We start from the raw sequence: 8,699 nt of genomic DNA, 5'->3' as shown, positions 1-8,699 counted from the left end.
GAACTTTATAGTTTTAGGCTTTATATTCAGGTCTTTGATCCATTTTGAAGTCGTTTTCATATACGGTGTGAGGTATGGGTCCTGTTTCATTTTTCTGCAAATGGCTATCCAGTTTTGCCAGCACCATTTGTTAAAAAGACTGTTTTTTCCCCATTTGATGGACTTTGGGCCCTTGTCTAAGATCAGGTGACCGTAGGTGGATGGATTTACATCTGGGTTCTCAATTCTGTTCCATTGTGTACCAGGCTGTTTTGACTACCGTAGCTGTATAGTATGTCCTGAGGTCAGGTAGTTCGAGTCCTCTTACTTTATTCTTCTTCAATAGTGCTTTACTTATCCACGGCCTCTTCCCTTTCCATATAAAGTTAATGATTACTTTCTCTATCTCTTTAAAGAATGCTGTTGGTATTTGGATCAGGATTGCATTGTATTTGTGTACTGCTTTGGGCAGAATTGTGATTTTCACAATGTTGAGTCTACCTATCCATGAGCATTGTATGTTTTTCCATTTATGTAGATCTCTTTGGGTTTCTTGCAGTAGTGTTTTTTGTTTTCTTTGTGTAGGTCTTTTACATCCCAGTTAGGTTTATTCCCAAGTAGTTTATTTTTTTAGAGGCTATTATACATGATATTGTTTTCCTGATTTCCTTTTCATCGTTCTGTTTATTGGTGTATAGGAATTCAACTGATTTTTGTGTGTTTATCTTGTATCCTGCTACTCTGCTGAATCTGTCTATTAGTTCCAGTTGTTTTCTTGTGGAGTCTTTTGGGTTTTCTATGTATAGTATCATATCATCTGCAAATAGGGACAGTTTTACTTTTTCATTACCAATTTGGATTCCTTTTATTTCTTTTTCTTGCCTTACTGCTCTAGCTAGGACTTCGAGCACAATGTTAAATAAGAGTGCTGATAAAGGACATCCTTGTCTTGTTCCTGTTCTCAAGGGGAATGTTTTCAGCCTCTCTCCATTAAGAATGTTGTTGGCTGTTTGTTTTGTATTGATGTCCTTTATTATGTTGAAGAATTTTCCTTCTATATCTATTTTATTGAGTGTTTTTAACCAGAAATGGGTGTTGGACTTTGTTGAATGCCTTTTCTGCGTTGAGATGATCATGTGATTCTTTTATTTTATTTGTGTGTTGAATTCTGTTGACTGATTTTCTAATCTTGAACCATCTTTGCATACCTGGTATGAATCCCACTTGGTAGTGATGTAGTTATTTTTTTGATATGATACTGAATTCTATTGACTAGAATTTTGTTGAGAATTTTTGCATCTATATTCATGAGAGATATTGGTCTAATTTTCTTTTTTCTTTTTTTGTGATGTTTTTGCCTTGTTTTGGTATTGGGTTATTCTGGATTCATAGAATGAATTCAAAAGTATCCCTTCATTTTCTGTGTTCTGAAATAGTTTGAGTAGTACTGTTGTAAGCTCTTCTGTGAATGTTTGGTAGAATTCTCCAGTGAAGCCATATGGGTCAGGGCTTTTTTTGTTGTTGTTGGGAGTTTTTTGTTGTTGTTGTTGTTACCTTTTCAATCTCTTCTCTTGTTATGGGTCTGTTCAGATTTTCTACCTATGTTTGTGTTAGGTTGAGTAGGTAGTGTGCATTTAGAAATTGATCCATTTCCTCTAGGTTTTCAAGTTTGTTGGAGTGGTTTTTCATAGTACTTGTTATGATCCTTTTTATTTCAGTTGGATATGTCTGTTGTTATGTTCCCCATTTCATTTCTTACTTGGGTTATTTGCATCCTCTCCTGTTTTTCTTTTGTCATTTTGGCCAGTGGTTTTTCGATTTTGTTGATCTTTTCAAAGAACCAACTTTTGGTTTTGTTGATTATTTCTATTGTTTTTCTATTCTCTATTTCATTTATTTCTACTCTGATCTTTACTGTTTCCTTTCTTCTGGTGGCTGTGGGCTTCTTTTGCTGTTCTCTTTCTATTTGTTCAAGTTGTATAGCTAATGTTTTGGTTTTGTCCATTTCTTCTTTTTTGCTGTGTGTTTCTATTACTATAAATTGACCTCTGATCAGTGCCTTTGCTGTGTTCCAAAGATTTTGGTACAATGTGTTTTCATTCTTGTTTGATTCTAGGAATTTCTGATTCCCTCTTCAATTTCAGTGAAGATCTTTTTTAAAAGAAAATCTCTGTGAGGTGATTGAAAATAGAAGAGTTTATTTGCCACACAATAGTGAGTTCCAGGTTTAACAGATATGATGAATGAATTGAGTGAAAAGAAACAAACATCAAGTGTGAGGAGACTGAAGTTATCAAAGAGGGTATTTGAACCAGGACTGGTAAACAAGGATAATGACCATCTGAGCAATTACAAGTTTACCAGTTACATAATTTCTAAATCCATTTGTTCCCATTCACTGTTGGAGGGTGGGGACTTTCACCTTTGTGGAAGAAGATATCCATGGCCTATGTCTCTGAGGTCATTTAATCTTGGTTCTAGGCCTGCAGTGTCACAAACCCTAGAAACTGTTTATAAGTTGTACAAATGCAGCGATTAAAAAAAATTCTTCTGAGGCTTGGTGCTTGGACTGCTGTTAGCAAGCACTCTCTCTACATAAAAATGAGAGCAATGGGTGAGGAAGAAAATTGCACGGAAGTGTAAAGACAATTTATACATGTTTACTTTGAAAAAGGCTAACTGTCCAAACCAGATTCTTTTCATTTTCTCCTCCATTATATTTTTGGGACACTATTTTAAGCTTGTGTTCCATATCATTTGTTTGAGAGTCTTCTACATTTTTTATATTCTTTTCCCAGATTTTGAAAGAACATTTCTTGAAAATCTATTATATGCTAGGCACAGTGTAGTCACTGGAGATGAAAACAAAAATTAGCCACACTTCCTGCCATTAAAGAAATCACAGCCTAGTGGAAGAGATGTATAAACAAATCATTTTATCTTCAACCTCATTAATTCTGTCTTCCATTGCCTCAATTCTGCTCCTGTGACTTTGTATTGAGTTGTCTAATTCTGAAATTTTATTGTTTATCATCTGGATTTCTGTTTGCTGTCTCTCTATGGATTCTTGCAGCCTGTTAATTTTGTCATTATGCTCTTCTATAATTTTAAATTCCTCTATTGCTTTGTCTGTGTGTTTCTTGGCTTGTTCTGCATTTTGCCTGATCTCCTTCCTGATGTCTTTAGAAGTTCTGTATATCAAACTTTTGTACTCTATCTCCAGTAATTCCAAGAAGTTCTCTTCCTCTGGAAGATTTCTTGATTCTTTGTTTTGGGAGCTTGCTCAAGCCATCATGGTCTGCCTCTCTATGTGATTTGATATTGACTGTTGTCTCTGAGCCATCAATAAGTTATTATAGTTAGGTATTTTATGTTTGCTTACTGTGTCTTAGCTTCTTGTTTTGTTTTGTTTTGATATGCCCAAATAGGTTGCTCATGTGAGCTAGTTTGATTATTGGCACCTTTGAAGCTCTAACATCCTGTCACCATGTGGTTAGAGCTGTTACTAGGTATGTGAGCCCAGGAGTCTGTTACTTTTCTTGTATGAATTCAGCTGAGATGTCCAGGTAGTCGGTCACCAAGTGCATGGTGCAGGCTCTCACCTACAGTCCTAGATGGGGAGAGGTGATTGGAGTAGGCACAGGTATTTGGCTGCAGTAGGAGGTCAAGCACTGAACAAGGCAGAGGGCTGACAGCTGCCCCCAAGCGTCTGGAAGGAAAGTGCATCCCTGTTCTCTAAAGTGCATAGGTGGGTGGGTATTGTGCTGGACTATGGGCATCTAACGCTGTTGGCTTTAAGGACTGGGAAACACCAAGTATTCTTGGACCCCTGTCACAGGTGGCTAGGAGGCGTGCATGGAGCCACCAGTCCTCAGGCCCCTGATGTGGATAGGTGAGGACACTGCTTAATGGGCAGAGCGGTGTCAAATATCACAAATCTGCCACTCCACCATATAGCTGATACAGTTGAAGTTAGGCTTCAAGTATATCCTCTGTTGTATTGTGCTAATGAGGGCCTATGCTGTTGAAATGGGCCCACTCAGGTCTATGCAGGGGTGAAAGGCATTCAAAGTCAGTGGACCCCTTATGCCTATGCCAAGGCAAAGGAGCTGTGCCTGCCCTGAATTCCCAGTTTAGGGGAACTGGTAGATTATTTTTTCCCTGTTTCTTAATTTGTTCCCTCTCTGAGGCCTGGAAAATGGTTCAGGGCGCATGACGGATCCTACTTCCAGACAAGGGGACGTGGCAATCACTGAAGAATGGAGACGAGGGAAATAGGAGAAAGTTTCTTCCCAAGCAGGTTGTTTTTTGATTCGCACGGTGGGTGGGTTAGACACATGTACTTATCTTTTGCCAATGAGTGTCGCTTTTCACTGGTTCTGGAGGCTTGAGTAAACTTAGTCTCTCCCGATGTGGAAAATCACCACTGCTTGCCTCACTGCACATGCCAGACGATCTGGCCTGCAGGGTGCCAGTTCCCGTCCGGTCAGGTCTGACAACTCCTTGCTGGTTCTGAACTCTCTCTCCCTCCCCCTGCCGCTCAATCTGATTCCTCAACTTTGCCTTTGATGTTCAGGGCTCCTAGATTTTCATATATAATTGATTCACTTTTTTTTTTAAGGTCTTTGTTGTAAGAGGGACCACAGGAAGCGTCTGACTATTCTGCCATATTGGCCATGCCTCTAAACAAATAATTTTAATATAATGCAATAATTGTACATTAAATGTTTATTTATACTATAATAACACATATTTATCCACTCATTCACCCATCTATCAGTCTGCCCATTGATGCACTCAGCACAAATTTATTGAGTTCCTTCTCTGGGTTTGGATAGTCATTAAGAGTAAACAGGACAAATACTAACCCAGGCTTCAAGTTGCTGAGTTCTGACTAATAATGAATCTTCTCTAGTGGATAAGAGATGGCCTTGGGAAGACAACACAGTGGAAGTGACATATTAAATGGATTCAGAAGACAGTAGTCCTGAAATATGTTCCATAACAAAGGTGCTCTATTGTTATGAAGGGGAAACAGGTTTTGCAAGGCTGAATATGAGTGCCTTCATGTGGTCTGCTAGTTCACTACAGTTTGCTAAGTCATATTTATGTAAGTCCCTGGCATATAGCCAGTATTGTCTGCTGCCACTATAAAACCTCTGCCTTTTCCCAGTGGGGATTGAAGATCTGCTTTGGTCTTGTGGCTATCCAGGAATTGGCTTTGTATGTAAGTATCCTTAACAAACTCCTTCCCTACCACTCTGGAGTTGCCTGCCTCTTTCTTATGTCTCTATATGTCCTACATTTTCTGAGGCAAATTTCAAGTTACTGGTCCATGCCTGGACATGTTAAGTATTCTGTTGACAGTGCGCACTATGAGCTTCTTTTGACTGTATATTTACTTTACCATATCAAAGCCTGAGAGAGTCTGCAGTTAAAAAAAAAAACTATTTAGTTTTGTTTAACTGGTATTTCCTAATTTTACTTTTTCATATAAGCTTCCTAATACATTTCCCAGAGCAGTAGTGTTCTGCGTACACACTCCACAACACTACTCTAGTTAAATTTTGTCAGCACACTCTCCACTGTCAAAGATGCCATTGTTTCAATGGCGCTTACAGATTAAGATAGACTAGGAAGAAAACCTGGTGATCTACTTCCAAAATGTAGTCAGTGAAAACCCTATGAATCACATTAGAACACTGCCTGACTCACTTCCTTTGGACACATCATCAGGAGAATCAATCAAGAGAGGAGGACATTATGTTTGGTAAAGTCGAGGGCCATTGATATGGATTGGCACAATAGCTACAACAATGGACATGAACCTGCTGGTGATTGTGAGGATGATGCAAGACTGGGCAATGTTTCATTCTGTTGTACTTAGGGTCACCATGAGTCAGATTTGACTCCATGGCAGCTAACAACAATTTCTTTAAAATGTTTAATACTGAAATATTTAATATAAATAAATGATATACCAAATATGCAAGCCTCTTATTGGAGATTTAGCACATTATTGTCACATTTAACTTACAGGTTAAAGAACTTATTACAGCCACATAGATAAACCTCAAAAACAATTTTGAGTACAAAAATAATCAAGTTGCAGAATGTGTTGTATGGTACAGTATGCAAAGTTTAAATACTTGCAAAAAGTTACCATCTGATGCTTATGGAGCTATAGATATGTAATAAAATACAAAAATTTTCATAGGAATTATAGATGTTGAATTAAAGTTTGTGGATTTCTCTAGAAATAAAGGGAGGAAGAAGGCCCTCAATTGTGCCTGTAATATTTAGTTCCTTAATATAAAAATAAAAATGCTGTCTGAAACAAATATGGAATAATGATTAGATTTTATAAAACTGAGTGATGTTGGATTTAGGTTAGGTTTCCTGGAAATAGAATTTAAGATAGAGATTTGCATGCATGTGGGAAAAATTTAATAAAAGAATCAAAAGAACAACGAAAGGGCAGATGGGGAGGCTGAGCTGCAATTCAACCTTCCGATTCCAGAGAGAAGTCTGGAATTGGGATGACTCTTCAGAGATTTCCCAGATGGAGACAAGTGTGTTGAATCTTTGGGCCCTTGCCTTAGCCCATAATAGGTTTCAAGCTTACCTTGGTAAGGAGATGAAACTTTGGGCCAGGCAACTCTCTTTGGTTAAGGATAATTCCTAGAAAAGTAAACAGCGATGAGTCCTCAGCTACAAACGTTTTCAGCAGTTGGGGGAATGTGTGCCTTGCATTGGTCCTGAGAAGCAAAGCTATGTACTGAGCATGGCGATGGTACAGGACCAGGTGACTTTTCATTTGTTGAGCATGGGGTTGTCATGAGTTAGGGCCAACTTGACAGCAATTAACAACAATGCTGTAGTCAACATGGAAAATAGTTTGTCAGTTCCTCAAAAAGCTACATATAAAATCACCATAAAAACAAACAAAAAAAAACTTGTTGCTGTCGAGTTGATTCCGACTCATAGTGACCTTATAGGACAGAGTAGAAGTGCTCCATAGGGTTTCCAGGGAGCAGTTTATGGATTTGAACTGCTGACCTTTTGATTAGCAGCCAAGCTCTTAACCACTGAACCACAAAGGCTCCAAGAATTACCATATGACCTAGCAATTCTGCTCTTCGGTATATAAAACCCTTTGGTAATCCAATTATTTTATCCGTTGAATTTTCTGTTGATATCATGTGTATTCACTAATGGAAGGCATATTGATTAAAGGACCAATTAAGAATTTTTGTTATGATTTATGGATTCTGATACCCATTATCTGGGATTCAATATTTCCCAGAGAACTCTGGACATAGTAAACCCTACTGATATGAGTTAATGATAAAATCTTTTTCTAAAAAAATTTTATTTCTTCAAAATTTGCAAAACATCAGGTGAAACATGAGGGCACCTGGAAATGACAGCACATACATTTTATTCTAGTCTCCTTTTTAGCCTTTTTTTAAAAATTAATTTTTATTAAACTTTTCAAAACATGGTACAATGCATTCTTCTTTACTGCAAAAGTAGTACTTATAGCCTAAATAAATAAGGCCGAGGGATTTTTTTTATCTCAGGAAAATTACCACTACAATGAGTTCTTCATTACTGCAAAAGCAGTACTTAAAGCCCAAGTAAATAAAACTAAAGGAATTTGAAACTCAGAAAAATTATCACTACTATGTATTCTTCATTATAACAAAAGCAATACTGATAGCTAAGAAGCAGAAACAGCTGTCATGGAGTATTCCAGACCTGCTCTAAGTAGTATATTCCACCTGCTGCGCATGGAAGCAATGATCAGACCCTAAGATTGAATGTGCAATAAGAATAACTTTTAGTAGTTCCAGCCTCTTGAAAAGTACCACTGCAATGCATTATCCTTTATTGCAAAGGCATTACTTACTGTTCAGGAGCTAGAAAAGCAGTCTGGAAAGATTGCAGAGCAAAGACTCAAAGCAGAACAGGGGAGCCAGTAACACCTGGAAGACATTGAATGGTGGTAGGGAGAAAATGGCCACTATGACTAAGTGAGGAGCCATGGTAGCACAGTGGTTAAGCGATCGGCTGTTAACCAAAAGCTCAGCAGTTCGTAAACATCAGCCCCTTCTTGGAAACCCTATGGGTCAGTCCTATTCTGTCCCATATCTATGAGTCAGAATCGACTCGACGGCAACAAGTTTGGTTTTTTTCTCCCTGTTGGTATGACTGAATGAAGACTAAAACCAAAAACAAAAATCCAAACCCACTGCTGTCGAGTCAATTCCAACTCGTAGCGGCCTTATACGACAGAGTCGAACTGCCCCATAGGGTTTCCAAGGAGTGACTGGTGGATTCGAACTGCTGACTTTTTGGTTAGCAACGGAATTCTTAACCATTATGGCACCAAGGTTTCCAAATGAAGACTAGGAATAGCTTATTCTTGAGACAAGTACATGCTAATGAGAACATAGTAACTGGGGAACATAGTGAAAACGCTTATCTCATAGAAATAAAGGCAAACCTGTCAAAAGTTTACAAAATTCACACACCCAGGACACATCACTAGCACAATGTTCATTTTACACAATAAGAGTTCTTGAGGTGACTTCCGGCAAGATGGTGCTCTAGGCAGAAACACCACGCCGTCCCTCCACAACAAAGATCCGAAAAACTAAGCCAAACAGAGAATCAACAATCCTGAAACCCTAGAACATCAAATGAAGAGATAAAGA

The sequence above is a fragment of the Trichechus manatus genome, unplaced genomic scaffold, assembly GCF_000243295.1.
Source record: "Trichechus manatus latirostris isolate Lorelei unplaced genomic scaffold, TriManLat1.0 scaffold00166, whole genome shotgun sequence".
NCBI classification, from domain to species: domain Eukaryota; kingdom Metazoa; phylum Chordata; class Mammalia; order Sirenia; family Trichechidae; genus Trichechus; species Trichechus manatus.
The sequence above is the reverse complement of the archived record's forward strand: the minus strand, read 5'-3'. Positions refer to the sequence as shown.